At 38.3% G+C, this 18,416-nt stretch overlaps 2 long non-coding RNA genes across 2 annotated transcripts in view; one reads left to right on the plus strand and one right to left on the minus strand.

Moving 5' to 3' along the window:
* LOC140633646 (uncharacterized) overlaps positions 1-14,912 on the minus strand; it is a 33,604-nt gene extending 18,692 nt beyond the window's left edge. Inside the window, exons 1-2 of the long non-coding RNA XR_012031224.1 lie at positions 14,835-14,912; positions 5,804-5,927 (exon numbers count right to left, since the gene is read on the minus strand). This is a non-coding gene — a long non-coding RNA (uncharacterized lncRNA). The remainder of the gene's footprint in view (positions 1-5,803; positions 5,928-14,834) is intronic.
* The window catches only part of LOC140633643 (uncharacterized), a 440,888-nt gene that overhangs the window by 110,161 nt on the left and 312,311 nt on the right, over positions 1-18,416 (plus strand). The gene's annotated exons all lie outside the window — the stretch shown is intronic.

An 18,416-nucleotide genomic window follows, 5' to 3' on the forward strand; every position in this document is an offset into this window, starting at 1 on the left:
ATGTGTCTGTCCAATTTTCCCAGCACCATTTATTGAAGAGACTGTCCTTTTTCCACTGGATATTCTTTTCTGCTTTGTCAAAGATTAGTTGACCAGAGTTGAGGGTCCTGTAAATGTCTTTTAGAAGTGGTTTCTAATCTACTCTTTTCAAAGCTTTGTTTATTTTAAAGATGGTCTGGAATGGTCTTTAATTATTTTAGTTTGTGAGCATTGCTAATTGGTTATTTCCAGAGTGAGACCAACCTAACTATAGTTTTATATCTGCATACTAGTGCCAGCAAAACACAGACACACAGTCTTATCCTTTCTGTCATAACCTTTTGTTCCAGCCCCAGTCAAGAGGAGGAATCATGTGTGGTTTTCTCATCATCTTTCTTCTGTGATCATGTAGCTTATACAACAGTAGACAAGGGTTGATCTGCAGCACAGTATGGGGAGTGATGTCATACCAGTACTGTTGTTTAATACTTGTGTGTGACCAGAACTGAGGTGGGGCCTGGAGGGAGACAGAGATAAGAAGAGAAAATATTTTCTCTCTAGAGCCTAATCAGAAGATTATACTCATCCCTAGAGGCACATAAAAAATATTCTTATCACTGTAGCTACATAGGCTCTATTTGAACTTCTCAGAAAACAGAATGTTTAGGTAAAAAAGGCAGAGATGCAATATTTATTTATTTATTTATTTATTTGAGATGCAACATTTAAAAACTAGAAAGAGAAACATTTTTAGTCATAGTAAGTGAAATGGATAAATGGTATTGAAGGGATACAAATTTAGTAGATTTAGATAGTAGTTTAGTACTAGTAGTTTAGATAAGAAGTATAAACAAAATGAACTTTGGGCAAATTTATAGGCAGTAGCAAAGATAAGGGCCACATTCAAGAGCAGTAGAGCATCACAGAATAGTATAGAACACCCAGAAGATTCTGTTATTCAATTAACACATATTTATTGAATGGTTCCTGTGTTTCAAGCACTATGGTAAGCACTGGAATATGGCAGTGAACTTCAAGACGGAGATTGTAGATTACATTCTTTTTTTTGGAAATTACATTCTAATGCGGACTCAGAGGATAATAAAGTAAATGGGTAAATAAATCCATTTATGGATAAATGTATATGGACAAATAAGAATTATTGCAGTAATAAATAAAATAATAGGATTCCAGGTAATACAAAGGACTCTGAAGAAGTTAAAGCAAGATAAGGGATTAGAGCTAGGGGTGGTTGCACTTAAGAGTACAAATTTAGCTATCATACTCAAGGACATCTTCTATGAGGAAGTTACATTTGAGCAGAGAGACCTGAGTTATATGGAGAGGTAGGCTCTGGTGGAATAATGTCCTAGGAGGAGAAAGAGCTAGCATAAAGTTGAGGCAGGAACAATCTTGAGACATACTTGGAAGTAGCAAGAAGCCCTGGGTTGATGGACCAGAGTGAGCATGGGAAGTAGAGTAGTTGATGAGACCCAAGGAATAGATAGGTCTGGATTGTAGAGGACATCGTAGGCCACTGGATTGTATTATGAATGGGATGGACATCCAGTGAGGGATTTGAATATGGCTGGATGGCATAAGTTGATTCATTTTTACAAGTTTTGACTGGCTACTGTATCAAGAATAGATTGAAGGAAGAAAGGGGCCAAGGCCTGGAGACCATTTAAGCTTTAGCAGCTGTGCATGTGGGAGATGATGAGGGCTAGGACAACAGTGGGATTGATGTTGGTAGTAAGGTTTGCTCTTGAAGCCTGTTTTGAAAATAAAGTCAACAGGATTTGCTGATGGGTTGTATAAGAGGTTAGAGGAAAAAGAGGAATCAGAATGATTCCTGGGTATCTGGACTGAAAATTTTTACATAAGGGATTCAGTTTATTGAGATTGATGTTTCAGATATGTTAAGTTCAAAATGCCTGATAGATGTCAACTGGTATTGTCTAGAAGGCAACAGATATACAAACCAGGAGCTTAGGGAGAAGTTGAGCTAGAGGTGTACATTTTGGGGTTGTAAGTATATAAATGTCATTTAAAGTCATGAGTTTGGATGAGATAAATTTGGATAATGTAGAGGGAGGACTAGGTCCTAGAGCATTACAACATTTAGGAGTCAGAAAGAGCAGGAGCAAAAGACAGAAGCAACTGCCAGTATCCAAAGTGCAGATTCCTAGCAAATTGGTAGAGACAGGGTTTTAAGAATCAGAGAACTGTCAACAATGTCAAATGCGGTGGAGAGAAAAAGCAAGTGGTGGTAGAGATGTATCAGTAGATTTGGACAGATGGATGGAAATCTCTTTTTGTCTGTCTCTCTGTCTCTATGTGTATACACATATACATATATCCATAGAAACATAAAATGAGTAATACTATTACAGTAACTTCTTTAATCATATTTTTTTTTGCAGACTTAAAAAAACCTATTGAATTGTGGTTTGACAATGTGTTAGTTGTTTCAGAATAATTCAGAAATTCACATATTTGTGGGCTACCTTGTGCCATGTATTTCTGGAGACAGCAAAGACATTACAGGGGAAGTACACATTTTTATTAGAATTTTATTATAATACTTGGTTTGAATTGAATATGTTTTCATTTATTTTGATCTCCTTTGACAACAATTCATAGGGGATGTGGGTACAATGTTTTTCCTATTAGAACTCAACTATTTTTACAACATATGATATATCAAATTGTATGTTATACACCTGAAACCAGTGTAATGTCACATTTCAATTATATCTCAAAAAATCACAAGAAGAAAGACCTCACTAACTTGACAATACAGAATCAGAATAATTTTAGAGTTTTAAAGTTAAAGTTTAAAGTTTAAAGTTTTAAAAGACAGAGAGGGGTCTTACTATTTGAAATAGAAAAGCTATTTGTGTAATAAGAAGGGCATTGGTTTTGAACTTAGCTCCATGATTTACTATTTGTTCTTCTATGAGTTTGTGGAGTCTCCATGTTCCACTCTATAAAATGGAGATAAATGCCACTTGTTTTATATGGTGGAGAGGATTGAGCAAGACAACGTATATAAAACACATAGTGCATGCCTGACAAGGAATACGAATTCACATCATGTTGGTTGCTCTCCTTTTCATGACTGAACCCTTAAAGCTAGAGGAGCAGAGCCAGGACCAGTCATTTAAAAATGACTTCATTTTTAAACTTGCTTTCTTTCCACTAGTTATTGACTTTGCTCACATTTTTGGCAACTCCGAATATCTCCAGTGAACATCATGATCATGGATGGAACAGAAGGAAGAGAGGCATCTTGCTGCCTCTGTCTTGATTCTGCACTCATAGTCATTGGGGCTCTCACATGAGAACAATCTAAAAATGGTCATAAAGAGGCTATCCTGTCCCTCAAGGATTTCTCATGAAATACGGACATCAGTGCTCACTTGTGTTGGGGAATTCAAATAATAATCAGTGTGTAATAGTCAGTGTTTCAAGCTTACTGGTCTCCCATAGCACTGAAGTGCCGGAGCTAGCTTTTTTGCACTTATTCACAAGGGGTGGTGCCTGAGTGGCTCATTTGGTTGAGCATTTGCCTCTTGATTTTGGCTCAGGTCATGATCTTGGGGTCATGGGATCGAACCCCGTGTCAGGCTCTGTGCTTAGTGGGGAGTCTCCTTAAGTTTCTCCCTCTTTCCTTGGGAGAGATTCTCCTCTCTCCTTTCCTCTCTCCTCTCCCTCTACCCCTCCCCACTCTAAAATAAATAAATAATATATTAAAAAGAAAAAGATGCACTGCTGATAACTGAGTTGAAATCAAGCCAACCTGGGTTTGCAAGGTGGGATGGCTCCTGTGATGATACCATGTTGAGTGGCTATGAAGTTATTTCTCTCAGGGCAAACATGGTTGCAAAACTGTTAGAAAAATTTCTTCCTTAGGATGTCTAGCATTAATTTAAAAAAAAATGAAATCTTGAACCCTAGTGTCATCATTTATAAAATCTAGGTAGTAATATCTCCCTCTCAGGATGGCGGTGAGGAGTCACAACAATAAAACTGAAATGCCTCACCCATGTTAGGTATTCAGTAAATAATAGTTTTTCCATTTCATCTAAAGGGACAAGGTTGAATTTGAAGGCTGGAAGATAGGAGAGTTCATGGTTGTGGGTTTCCCCCCGTTTATGTAGCAACTGTATTCTTTATAGGAGCATTGATGGGATTAGCTTAAGACGATTTTCCATCAGGAAAGAGCTGTGTAACTTTGTCTGTTTTACTACTATCCGTGCTGACAAGCAACATGGTTTACTGAGTCACAGTGTTGCATCTGGTCACTCCTCTCCTTAGGATGCTTGTTGGGGTGGGTGAGGGATGGGAGTAGCCTGCTACTACTGCCACCTTTTCTATTTTCTTGCTCCTAAACCAGAGCTTTGGGTGTGGCCTCTGATAAAGTGGAGGCAGCAGTGGGTGTGGGGTCACTGCTGTGGGTCAGGCCGTCCCCATGTGCTTCTGATATTCCCTCTGAGGTAAGTGGAGCCACATTTCTTTCCTGGCAGCTGCAGAGCCTGAGCGTCAGCAGAGAGCTTTGAAGTTTCCTGGGGAGAAAAGGCATTCTATAAAGAGCAGGAATTATTATTGCTTCCTGACTTTGGTGAGTTAGCAATGGTCTGGTGAATTTGGAAAGCAGCAGTTGGCCTCAGATTCAATTGTCTTGACTTATTTTTAATCAAAAATGAAAACGCCTCTTAGTTAAATATGATTAGCAAAAACAAACAAAATAATATAGGCAAACAAAGCCCGTTTTTTTTTTCTTTTTCTTTTTTTTTTTTATCAGAGCTGTATATTTGGGAATCAGAAGTAAATAAAAGCAAACGAAAAATGGTTGTGATTTCATAAGTCTCTCATGCAGCCAGAATTTAAATAATACTAAATTCGTTGGCATGCTTTTTCAGTGCATCCTCAGAATTTGTTTTTAACCCCTCTTCTTTTTGAGTAGGCCTTGGGGTGGGGATTGTTTGTTTTAAGCCTGATCCAAATTCAGCCTTCCAACTTTTCTCCTTAACTCTTAGTGCCTGACTATCCTCCCACCTCCCCCTCTTTCTTTGTCCCCTCTTCCTCCTCCTCCTCTTCCTCTTTATTCTGCATATTTCTTTCTCTCTGTGAGATGGCTGTCTTCCTAGCTGCATGCACAATGCAGTTTTATTGCTTTTTGCTGGCAACAAGAGTTATCATGTGTAGATATGGGCATTATGAATATGAATTTTATATGGGCTTTTAACTGACTTAAAGAAGACAGTGCAAATAGCTGGTGTAGCTGGCATGCTTGACTAGAGCATCAATATTATCCACCACTTATCAGGCTTTTGTTGTATATAAATCACTGTGTTAGGTAGATGGGATGTTTCAAAATATTCAAGATGTTGAGTACTTGCAAAGGTGTATCACAAAGGATGCAAACCATGGTTCTCCTCACTGGAGTGATTAGGAGAGGAAGTCTTGATGTAGGAGTGGTATTCACTTGTATCTTGAAGGGCGTATAGGCCTCGAGAGGTGGAGAGGAGGAGGAAGGCTATTCCAGGCAGAGGGAATGCAGAAAGTCATGAAGGTTGAGGATCCAGAGGTGGACTGGGGGACAGAGAACAGACACACTAAACCACAGCAGAATCAGAGTTAGGAGCTGGGAAGTTGAGTAGAGAATAGTGAGTTGGGAAAGGAGAGACTTGAGGGGCAGCAGTACAGAGAATTTCTGGGAAAAGGAGACTCTAATTTAAATTAGAGATCAAAGATTCAGGGAGAATGGAGCCAGTAGATTAGAAAATTGGGCAGAGGTGGAATTAAAAGATAGCCTTACATTAAAGGCAGGATTCGGAAGGGGATGAAGGGCTATCTTCCCTTCCTGATCTCAGACATCGGTCTCCTCCTCTTCCCACCTTCAGGTTGGTAGTGATTCCAAGGTCTCTTGAGGACAGTTTAACCTAGTGATTAAGCACATGGATTTTGTTAATCCTGGGTCTACCAATAATGGCTCCTTGACCTGCAGCAAATTGACCTCTCTGTGCTTCACTTGCTCATCAGCAAAATGGGAGAAAATAGTATCACCACCAGGGTTGTTGAGAACATGAAGAGTCAAAGCATACGAAGTGCTCAGGCACTCCCTGGGCATTGATTGTTATGACTGAAGCTCTCCTTTGCTGCAATTTCTCCTGGAAACTGGACTTTGGAGGTGTGGCACACACCCTACTCCGGGATGCTCTGCTCTGTTGTGTTCGTTTCTAGGTAACATTAAAAGAAAGTATGTCGGTTAGAGTTTGGCTGAAATATGGTGACACCGTGAACAGCTTGTAAGGCCACTAGTGGACTGAGAAAGTATCACTTATTTTCTGTCGGCAGAATGCTGAACCTCTTGTCTACAGTTCTAAGGGTAAAGGAAATTAGATTCAGTGACTGAGAGTACTAGGTGCTTTCTGATACCTCAGCTCATTTAGTCCTTATCATTCCCCCATGAGAAAGGAATCATTATTCTCACTTTGCAGACAGGGACACAAATTGAGAACCATTAGGCTACATGTCTCCAGGCAAATAGTTAGTTAGTGACTCCTGAACGACATCTTCTGTGATGAAAACATTAAAAACTTTGCTTCGTCCCCCTCCCTCCAAGAAAACCAGGGATTTTTCTCTTGAAATACTAGAGGACCTGGGTGATTGTTCAGCATGTGTTCCTAACCTTCCCCCTCATGATTATGGTTCCTGAATCTCTACTGATCACAGCAAGTGGCAGATGTGAAATGTCCTTGGGGTAGTGGCAAACCACTCCGAACAACTTAGACTGTGTGTTCATAAATTAAGGGCATAGATGTCAACACTGTCATCCGATGCCTATGGGATGGAGAAACCAGATTTCCTCAGGAGGTAAACTGGAGTGTGAGGGTACAGTTTGTGAAACTGCACAAATGAGCCAGATTCTTCTGAGGACTAGTTTTTCCTGAAGATTTTTTTAAGAGCAAGGAAAAGTTTTTTGGTACACTAGTTAGTGCTCAATTTAGATGGGGAAAATAGGCTGCCCTGCCTGCACCCTCACCCTTTGGTAGTTTGGGCTCCCAATTGGGCACCAGCCTTGGAGGATCCTTTGTTGATTCTTTATTAGCTGTCAGGGAACTACTTCCTGCCTGCCTGTCACTGGCATATATGTGGGGGAGAGAGAGGATCTGGGTGTCTGCGGCTACCCTTCTGGGGATTCATGTCACATTTGTCTGAGTAGAGAGTGAAGAAGCTCACGGTCCCATCTGCAATTTAGCTCTGGGGTTTGCCCCCCTGCCATCCACCTTCCTGTAGAGAAGGGCGGGGGTGAACCCAGTTAGAGTGTGATTCTGGGAAGGTGGTGTCTGGTGGTGTCCTTCCCTCAGTCCTCAAAGTTAGTCATTGGTAATGTCCTTTTATACATGGAGTCAGCCTTAAAGCCAATGTGTAAGGCACCTAAGTATCACTGTATGCTGTAAAACTCTGGCCAGCTACTCCCTGTTCAAGCTCATAAGCTGAAGAGTTTTCCCTAAAATGTCTGTTCTTAGGTTTTGACAGGAATTTTTAGTCAAGGCAAGGTAATTTTTCTTTCTTTCTTTCTTTCTTTCTTTCTTTCTTTCTTTCTTTCTTTCTTTCTTTCTTTCTTTTCTTCTTTCTTTCTTTCTTTCTTTCTTTCTTTCTTTCTTTCTTCTTTCTTTCTTTTCTTTCTTCTTCTTTTCTTTTTTGGAAAGTGAGAGGGAGAGTGAGGCAGGGCTTAATCTCATGACCAGATGTTCTGCTCCTGTTACATGAGAACATTGACCATTCCAAGTATCTTCCTCATCCTCCTTCTAACTGCATTTCTAAATTAAAAACATCTTTTCCATGAAACATATTTTATTCATTTTAAAAATTCAATTTGATCAAAAAGTTTCCTGATATATCCTCAATAAAAGTCTACCTTGGATCAGATGGACTATTTTTTAAAAAATAAATAAAATATATATTAATCAATAATTTAAGTGTAAACATCTTTTGCAAAAGAAAATATTAGGGATGATGGGATCCCTGGGTGGCGCAGCGGTTTGGCGCCTGCCTTTGGCCCAGGGCGCGATCCTGGAGACCCGAGATCGAATCCCACATCAGGCTCCCGGTGCATGGAGCCTGCTTCTCCCTCTGCCTGTGTCTCTGCCTCTCTCTCTCTCTCTGTATGACTATCATAAATAAATAATAATAATAAAAAAAAGAAAATATTAGGGATGCTCTGAAATGCAGTGTCATACTTCCCTCACGCTCTTTGTGGCAAAAAGAGAAAAAAAAAAAAAAAAAAGACACAAGATCTTGACCCGAGTAGAAATTAGGAGTTGGGCCAACTGAGCCACTCAGGTGCCCCAGGTCAAGGTGATTTTTAATTCCAAAATGTGTTTATTTGAATGGAAAACATATGTCCAAAGAAAAATAAAGAGCTACCAAAAGGCATCATGTGAATGCTGTGTTTTCTACTCACCCATTGCTCAGTCCATTAATTTCCCACTTGTGAGGTCATAGCTTCTTTTACTTAGTAATATGCATTTAAGGATCCTCCATGTCTTTTCATGGCTTGGTAGTTCAGTTCTTTTTAGTGATGAATATTCCGTTGTCTGAATGTACCACAGTTTATCTGTCATTCACCTACCGATGGGAATCTCGGTTGCTTCCAATTTTGGCAATTACGAATAAAACTGCTATAAGCACTTTTGTGTAGGTTTCATGTGGATAAAAGTTTTCAACTCACTTGGGTAAATACCAGTGAGTACAATTGCTGGATCATGTAGTAAGAGTTAGTTTTGTTAGAAACTGCCAAATTGTCTTTCAAAATGACTGTACCATTTTGCATTCTCACCAGCAATAATTGAGAATTCTTGCCAGCATTTGGTATTGTTATTATTTTAAATTTTGGCAATTCAGGTAAGTGTATGGTGGTATTTCGTGGTTTTAATTTACATTCCCTTGATGACATACAATGTAGAGAATCTTTTCCTATGTATGTGCCACATGAATATCTACTTTGATGAGGTATGTCTTAAGGTATTTGACCCAGTTTTAAATTGGGTTATTTTCTTAATTTTGAGTTTTAAGAATTCTTTTTTCTTTTTTTTTCCTTTTTAAAAATTTGAATTCTATTAGTCAATGTATAGTAGTACGTCATTAATTCAGTTTTAAGAATTCTTTGTGTATTTTGAATAATAGTCCTTTGGCCGATGTGTCTTTTGTATGTCTGTAATCCTGTGTTATATATTTAAGTCTGTGATCCATTTTGAGTTTGTTTTTGTGATGAGTGTAAAGTCTGTGTCTAAATTTATTTTTTTCTCCTGTTGATGTCCAGTTGTTCCATCATCATTTGTTGAAAAGATATTATGCTGAGTGAAGTAAGTCAGTCGGAGAAGGACAAACATTATATGTTCTCATTCATTTGGGGAATATAAATAATAGTGAAAGGGAATATAAGGGAAGGGAGAAGAAATGTGTGGGAAATATCAGAAAGGGAGACAGAACGTAAAGACTGCTAACTCTGGGAAACGAACTAGGGGTGGTAGAAGGGGAGGAGGGCGGGGGGTGGGAGTGAATGGGTGACGGGCACTGGGGGTTATTCTGTATGTTACTAAATTGAACACCAATAAAAAATTAAAAAAAAAAAGAAAAGATAATCTTTCCTCCATTGTATTACCTTTGCTCTTTTGTTAAAGATGAGTTGACTGTATTTATCTGTGTGTATATATGTATGTGTATATATTTGATATAAATATATAGTTTTATAAAACTAAATATATATAGTTTTTCCAGTATGGTTCCTGAGTTTTGTGTCCTATAAAAAAAAAAAAAAGATCTTATGGGGGTACCTAGGTGGTTCAGTTGGTTAAATGATTTCTGCTCATGCCATGATCTAAGGTCATGAAATTGAGCCCTACATTAGGCTCCTCATTCAGCAGGGAGTCTGCTAGGGATCCTTTCTCTCCCTCTCCTACCACCCCTCCCACCCTGTGCTTAGGCTCTCTCTCTCTCAAATAAATAAATAAATGTTACAAAAAAGATCTTTTAGTTATTTTATGGTGTCATGTTTTCATATTTTTGAATTGAGTGGTATTAGGCATGGTTTTGGATTGATTGGCAGTTTGAGAAATCATTTTTCAGTTGTGCATTTGTAAAGAATTCATCAAACTTAAGTCCTTCTGAGAATGTATACTTTTTTTTTTAAGATTTTATTTATTTATTCATGAGAGACACAGAGAGAAAGAGAGAAGAACAGACATAGGCAGAGGGAGAAGCAGGCTCCATGCAGGGAGCCTGACGTGGGACTCGATCCCAGGTCTCCAGGATCACACCCTGGACTGAAGGCGGCGCTAAACCTCTGAGCCTCCTGGGCTGCCCTGAGAATGTATACTTTATTAATCTGTTTCTCTTCCTATGCCTATGGTTTTCATTTAGTGGAAAATAATATTTTGTTAGAGCCATCCAAACATGAAATTGGCTACTTCTTGAGTTCATCTCTGTCCCTGAAAATGTTCAAATTGATACTGTCTCATGAATACTGGAAAGGGACTCTTTCCTACACTGGTTGGGACAAAATGTAGAGCAGCAAAATATAGGGCCGTGTACTTAATTTTATTTATTTATTTATTTATTTATTTATTTATTTTTTAATTTTATATTTTCACGTAACCATACTTAGGAAAGTAAAAAGAAGTAAGTAAATTTAATTGAAAAAATATTCTATTTGACTCAACGTATCCAAAATACTATTTCAACACATAATCAAAACAAACTATTAATAAGATATTTTATATTCTTTTTGCATCTTGAGTCTTTAAAATCCACGATGCACTTTGGACTAGCCACATTTCAAATGCACTGTAGTCACAAGTAACCTGTGGCTACTGGCTAGCACATTGGATATCAGAGGTGTAGATATAGGACCCATTCCAGTGGTGAGTCTTGTTTCTAAAGTCATTCCTAGGATATCCCAGTAAATGGGTCAAGACCATTTATAATATGGCCAAGTGTGGATGAGTGGAGATTCCTCAGGGCTGAAGAAAGGAGACCTGAGCTCTCTTCTTGATACCTTACCAATTAGCAGAGCATGGACTTTGCTCTACTTCTCTATTTCCTTTTTTTTCATTTTTATGATGCAAGTCCTGATATTTATTTTACTCATCTTGCAGAACTGTTGTGAGGCTCAAAAGAGATAAAAGGTGTGAAGGTGCTCTAACGAGTCGAAAGCACATTAATCGTGATGTCATTGCTTAAGCGGGCAACCACTCAGTGGTGGCTCTGTTCCCAGTTCTGCCACAGGCTTGTCGAACAGCCTTAATCTCTTTTATGACTCAGTTTTTCCAACTGTTAAGCAGAATATGTTCGAAAATCCTTTGAAGTGAATGATATAATGGTAATAGACAAAATAAATTGTAATGGTGTAGTTTCTGGGTGGCCCATCACAATTCCTCATCCTCCAAACATTTCATACTATAAGTGAGACATGTAAAGAGTAGACATTCAAGTATAGATGTCAGATTGAACAAACTCTGGATTATGGGCTGCTTTGCTTCAAATTCCAGCTTTGCCCTATGCTAATTGTGTGACATAGTTTCCATACCTGTGAACTGGGGATCTTAATAGTACTTCCATCATAAATACTCTATGAAGTCTAAAGAACCAATTCACATGAGCCTGGAACATAGTAAGCCTCAGTAAGTACATACTATTATCAATGTTATAGATACTGCCAAGAGATGGTACTTTATAGTCTGCTAGTTTCTTGTGGCTGCTGTAACAACTTACTGCAAACTTGATGGCTTACAACAACAAATATCTGTTCTCTTACGGTTCTGAATGTTAGAACTCCAGAATCCATATCATTGGACTAAAACTAAGGATTGGCTGGGCTGTGCTCCCTTGGGAGACTTTCAGGGAGAATCCATTTCTTTCCCCCTTTTTTTTAGCTTCTAGAGCTCCATTTTTGTATTATTTGTTTTTCAGCCCCTTCTGTCGTCAAAACTGTCAGTGTAGCGTCTTCAAATTTTAAGGACTGGTCTGTGCTGGGCCTAGGATTAGCATCAGACAAAAAGGTACTGCAGTCATACCTTGTACTTTAGGGTTAATGCTACCAGGGGAGAAATGCTTTTGAATCGTGTTTCTAAGATGGTCTCAAGAATGAAAATGCTACCTTCGTGCACTACTGCTACAGATACCAGTGAAAAAGAGCTTTGTTGTTTATCTGCTTTCTAAAATCCGGTTGCTAGATGAGAGCAGTTCTATAGTGCTGCTCTGCCTCATGGAATAAAAATACTTTCAGACCACAGTAATTTCATGTTGGAGGAGAGGAGTAAACTGTTCTATTTAATCCTTCCTTTTGAAGTGAAGGCTTTCTGTCCAGTGTCTTTTTTTTGTATCTTCCTCAAGTGCTCATTGAGAGTGTCTGAGATAACACCTAATGTGATTGTTGACGGTGCTTCAAATATTTGAAGGTAGTCATGTTCTCACTAAATCTTATCTTTTTTTTTTAAAAAAAATCTTATCTTTTATAGATTTAATAACTCTTGTTTATTTCAACTAACACCTTTGGCCACCTGCTTTATGCCAAGCAATAGTTAAGGCTTAGTGTGGAGTAAGAAAGATGGAATAATAACAGGAGATACAGTAGGATCTGTCCTAATAGAGGGACTCACTGCATATTTGTAGGTGGATCAAGGAACATGTCACAGAATAGATGACTCTGGGGCTAGGTGTTGAAACATGAGTAGGAGTCTATAGAAGGACAAATAGAGTAAAGACATTTTAGATAGAGAAAAGCATAGAACATGGTGTTCAAACCCATACATGGAGAAGATAACAGGTTTTACTTCTGAGTATATTCTTCAAAAAGAGGTGCCTTTTCAATAATTTTAAAGTAACTTGTTGATATGATGGTAATGTAATGATAAGGCTTTGATGAAAAGACATTAGAGAAAACAAAGAGAAAATCTCACAACAAGACACGTAGAGAAGGTGTTTGTATGTTCTGTCTGCCAGGAAGCAGATGTCAAGATGTGGTTAGATAAGCAAGAAATTGCTTGGGAGAGAAGCAGAAGGAGCCAGGGAGGCCTTCAGATCATGATGCAGCTTTTCCACCTGTGAAGGACAGAGGGTAGGAAGGATGATTCAGCAGGAAGAGTCTCTTACTGCAGCACACTTTCAAGAAAGATTTGGCTAGCCTGATGGGGAGACCTCAAGACAAAGTTGTCCATTAGGGGAGAGCTGCATCCTTTCCAAATGAGTCTGCTTTAGAACCCTCACCCTGCTCAGACTGAGAGCAGCTCTCGGAGACTGTGGCCTCTGCATGAATGAGGTAGTGGATTTGGAGGAGCAGCACCAAGGGATCTAGTCACTTACATTCTCTGCAGCAGGAGATCCGAGTGGCACACTTTCATGATTTCATAGAGGGTTACACCTATGAGCAATGATTCAGGCCTTACCCATTTGGTTAGCACTTCACACTCTATCAGATTCTACATTTGATGTTAGAACTGGTTTACAGTTTTTTCTTTTCTTTCTTTCTTTCTTTCTTTCTTTCTTTCTTTCTTTCTTTCTTTCTTTCTTTCTTTCTTTTTCTTTCTTTCTTTCTTTCTTTCTTTCTTTCTTTCTTTCTTTCTTTCTTTCTTTCTTTCTTTCTTTCTTTCTTTCTTTCTTTCTTTCTTTCTTTCTTTCTTTCTTTCTTTTCTTTCTTTCTTCTTTCTTGATTTAATTATTTGAGAGAGAGAGAGAAAGAGAGCAGGGTGAGGGGCAGAAAGAAAAAGAAAGAGTCCTAATCAGACTGCACTGAGCATGGAGCATGATATCAAGCAGGCTCAATATCATGACCCTAAGATTGTGACCTGGGCTGAAACCAAGAGTTGGATGCCTAACCGACTTCGCCACCCAGGCATCCCCTGATTTGCAGTTCTAATCATATCCATGGGAAGTGCAAAGAGTTTGATATGTTTGAATTATAGAATACACATAAATGAGTGACAAGAAATAGGATTGACCATGGAGAAAAGCTTAATGCGCTTGGAAGCTATGCTAAGGAGTTTGGACTTTATCCTATAGACAAGGGGGTTTAAAGCAGAGGAGCAACTTTATATTTGATTTTTCATAAGATTATCTTGCTTATAGTGATAGAAGTGGATTGAAGTGACTCAAGGCAGAAACAAGGAGATCAGTTGGGAAGCTTTTGCAATAGTTCAAGCAATGGTTGTAGAAAGTAAGTCAGGGTGGATGGAGAGAAATGAGTGAATTTATTATAAAAATTGACAGGATTGAGGAATCAATTGTCAATAGTGGCATGGGTGGTTCAGAGGTGATATTTAGGTTTCTAAGTTGGAAAGGGGGATGAATAGATTGTGTTATTAACCAATATAGTACACACTGGAAGAGAAACAGATGGGGTGAGAGGAGAGAAGTAAGTTTTAGACACATTGAATTACAGGTCCTACCAACTGTGTTTCCTGATATGGTTTCTAGACTCTTTAAGTGATAGTGGTTGTTCTCCTCTTGGATACACTCCAATGTATATCTCAAATGTGTTGTGGATCACAATAAATCCAGTCCTGGATGTGATCAGAGCTCAAGGGAATGACAGCTACATTTTCTTTTAATGCAGCCTAAGACTGCATTAGCTCTTTTGGCAGCAGGCTCAGGCTGGGGGGCTTATTTTGAGGTTGTCATCCACTTAAGCCTTGAAGTGTTTTTCACATGAACTGTTTTCAAGACAACAGTTTCTTTTTCTTTTCCTTTGTTTTAAATTTTATTTTATTGAAGTATAATTAATGTTATATTAGTTTTAGGTGTACAACATATTAATTCAACAGTTCTACATGTTACTCAGTACTTACCATAAGTGTAGTTGCCATCTGTCAGCATACAAAGCTATTACAGTATTGTTGACTATATTCCCTATGCTATACTTTTCATCTCCATGACAACAACCAGACTCTTAAATACAGAGAACAGACTGATGGTTACCAGAGGGGAGGTTAAGTGGGGGTGGGGGGATGGGTGAAATAAATAAAGAGGATTAAGAGGTACAAACTTCCAGTTATCAAATAAATAGTTCAGGGCTATTCTTTATTTTGCACTTTTTTTTTTTTTTTAAAGTTAGGTACAATATTTTTCATTTGTCTCATTAAGTTTTATGTTGTGAGCTTGGATACATTATTATTTAGCCTTTTAACAATTATTTTAAAATGTTGATTCTCTTGGTCTTTCTATTTGTTTTACCTCCAAACTTTGTGATATCTTTGTATTTATTCTAACCATTAATAGAAGCAGAACAGGACTCATAGAGAGCTTCATACCACTTAAGACCGCTTTCTTATTTGACAGACCTCTACTGGTCAACTGTCTTTGGGAATATCTATTTAACTAACCACATTTATCTGTTATGATTTTAAGAATGTTAAGATAGACATTGCCAATGCATTGTTGAACTCAGATGTTCCTTGTCTCCAGAATTTCCTTGGGCTGCTATTTTAGTGGCCCCATCAGAAGGCCTGACTTGTCTGTAATAAGCCTGAGGTAGTACTCAGTACTTACTGCTTTCTTTGTTAAGTTCAGAAACCATCTGTTTAGACATGTACTTCCTGGGGTTTAATGTCAGACCATGAGGATGTCATTTTCATAATCTTCTTTTGTCTGTTTCTGAAAATAAGAACTTTTGACCTTTTCAAGTCTTTTGACTGTTACCTCAGTCTGCTATACTTCCCCTGTCCCCGGGTTAGTGTCTTAGTTGTCATTCAGGCAGGTTCCTTTGGGATTCAGCATAATATAGTGATGAAGAATGCAGTTAACCTGCTCAGACAGGAATCCTGGCTGTGAAGCTTTGGCAGCTTATTTACCCCTCTTAACTCTGGTTCCTTATCTGTGAAATATGGCTGCTAATAGTACCTATCAGATTAAGTTGTTATGAAGATTGAAGAGGTAAAGGACTTAGAGCAGTGCTTGCCATGTAGTGGGTACTCAGTAAATTTAGCTTTGTTATTACTTAGGATGTCATCAGTTTGGATCTGATACCCTTCTTCTCTTAACTATTTCTTCACCCTGTCTTCTCTCTGATTCCTTGTCAACCATGGTATTCTCTTCTTTAGAGTGTGAAGACTATTCTTTTTGATAAAGAAAATGAAGTTTTAACTGTGGAGATAAACCAATGGAATGCAGATTTTAATCAAATAACTTGGTTTTCTCTTTGCTTCTATGGTGCAAAATGATTTATTGACCTATTTTCTTTCATTAGAATAGCTTTTTACTTGAATATATTTTGGAATTAAAATCTCTCCTTTTGTTTTTGTCTGTTGGGAATTTTTTAGGTTTGCACAAGTTGTACAACTCTGGGAGACATTACTGAGTGCCCAGGAGCATGTATAAATGGGAGTGTCTGTTCCCACATCTCTAAAATGAGGACCCTGGAAGATTTTAATATGTAACAAGTCTATAGATTGGTTGGCATTCCACTCTAAGGTATGGGGAAAAGTTTAGCCACAGGGAGAAAAATAGCAGGGCTTGAGAAACTGGAAGTTTTTTCATAAAGTCTGGGAGTATCCTGACATTAAAGGCTTCTTACTTCCCATAGCACCTCTTTCAAGTAGAATCAATAATACTGTGGTTGCTTCTGTAAACTGATTTGAAACAATTGATTCTGTGGAGCTCAGAATTAGATTCTTTGAGTTCTCAGTATGTGAAACCATTCTGTGTGAGATCTCTGTAAAACCACCTATTCTAAGCAAAATTGTTTCCATTTTGTGAAAAAACAAATGGTTTTGTCCATGAATAAGACAGTCAATTTTTTTGTGTCTAAGCCTTATGGAAGGGATAAGCTTGTCAAATTAAAGCCTGACTGGACAATAGTTAAAGCAGTAAAAATAGATTTTATTCATGACTATTGCAATAAGTGAAAAGGGATCTCAGAATAGGTCTCTCTATTTGGGCTCAATTCCAAATATAAATCCCTTGGGCAAATGGGGATTTATAGCCAAGGAGCACAGTAGGTTGGTGGATGGAAAATTTCTAGGAGAAAACACCAGGAATAAGGCAGGAGTTCTGTTAAACTGACTTAGCATTATTCTTGCTGAAGAATAGATGACAAAGGTAGAGGATGAGGAATTTAGTCAGAGATTGAGAGTGGATATTCTAAGTGGATTTAGCAGCATTCTTGCTAAAATTGGGCTTTCGAATACATGCTCAGGGATGGGGCCCCCTTGAAAAAGGTGGCCCAGAGAAGCCTGACTAAAATTTGGTCAAGGGGCTGGGGGGCATTGCATCAAGCTCTGTAAGAATACTCTATTGTCTCAAGACAGTTTTGATGAATTATTCCTTTTCCCATTCCCTTTAATTGCATTCAATTTAGGGCTTGTGGAATCTGATCACAATGGAGGAAAGCTGGCTAGGGAGGATTCTTTAATTGGTGAACCATTCATGAGATGAGCTAAGGATTTCTTTCTTTTCTTTCTTTCTTTCTTTCTTTCTTTCTTTCTTTCTTTCTTTCTTCTTTCTTTCTTTCTTTCTCTTTCTTTCTCTCTCTCTCTCTCTCTCTTTTTGGATTTCCCCCGCATCCCCAACCTCCTTCTTCCTGCATGATTTTTGTGGCTGCTGCTTTGAACAAAAGCTCAGGAGAAATCCTTGGAAAATTAGACTTTTAGGTCTAAACTGAACTACCAAGGTTCAAGGTAAGATAAGAGACATTAGAAGGAAAACTTATGGAGACTTAAAATCTTTCCTGTTTTCACATGGAGGCTTGATTTCAAGAAGGATATCAAATACTTTTTCTTTTGGAGAAATAAAGAAGTGGTACTTTTAAAAAATCTCTTCCTAAGACTTATTCAAGGGCCTCAAGAGAAGTGGAATGCAACAGGTACAGTAACAGTTTGTTTAGCTAAGTATGCAGGTCCATTTTCTTACTTCCACACTCTGTGCTGCAATGGTTAGACCCCTTTCCCCCAACCCCCCAGCTAGGTATATTATTAGTGCTTCTTCAGAACCCAGACAGCAACTCTTCCCCATGCTGCTTTATGTAACTGGAATTATAAAACTCTTTGAAATGTATCATTTTGGCCAAACCCACCTCTGCTCAGTGGAATCCCACAGACACCTTTTTGCTCTCTCCTTTTAGTTCTCTAGAGGAATCATCATGGTGGCGTTCATTAAAAATGGGTTTTTGTCATTTCTAGGCTTGGATGGGAGCCAGCTATTGCCTGGAAAACCTTTGAACTACAAAGAGCTTAAGCAGCTGTTGGAGCTGTTCCTAGAAAATTTGAAAATGAACTTCTATTTCATAGTATCTGAAAATAATGTGTGTGTGTATGTGTGTATGTTTATTAATCTGACATTTTTTGTTTTAATTTGAATGGAAAGGGAACTTTTAGAAGGAGAAAGAGCAGCTTCTTTTCCCAACCTCCACCCTGCTCATTTTTTAGTTCCTTAAA

This window comes from Canis lupus, chromosome 5 (assembly GCF_048164855.1).
Source record: "Canis lupus baileyi chromosome 5, mCanLup2.hap1, whole genome shotgun sequence".
Taxonomy (NCBI): Eukaryota; Metazoa; Chordata; class Mammalia; order Carnivora; family Canidae; genus Canis; species Canis lupus.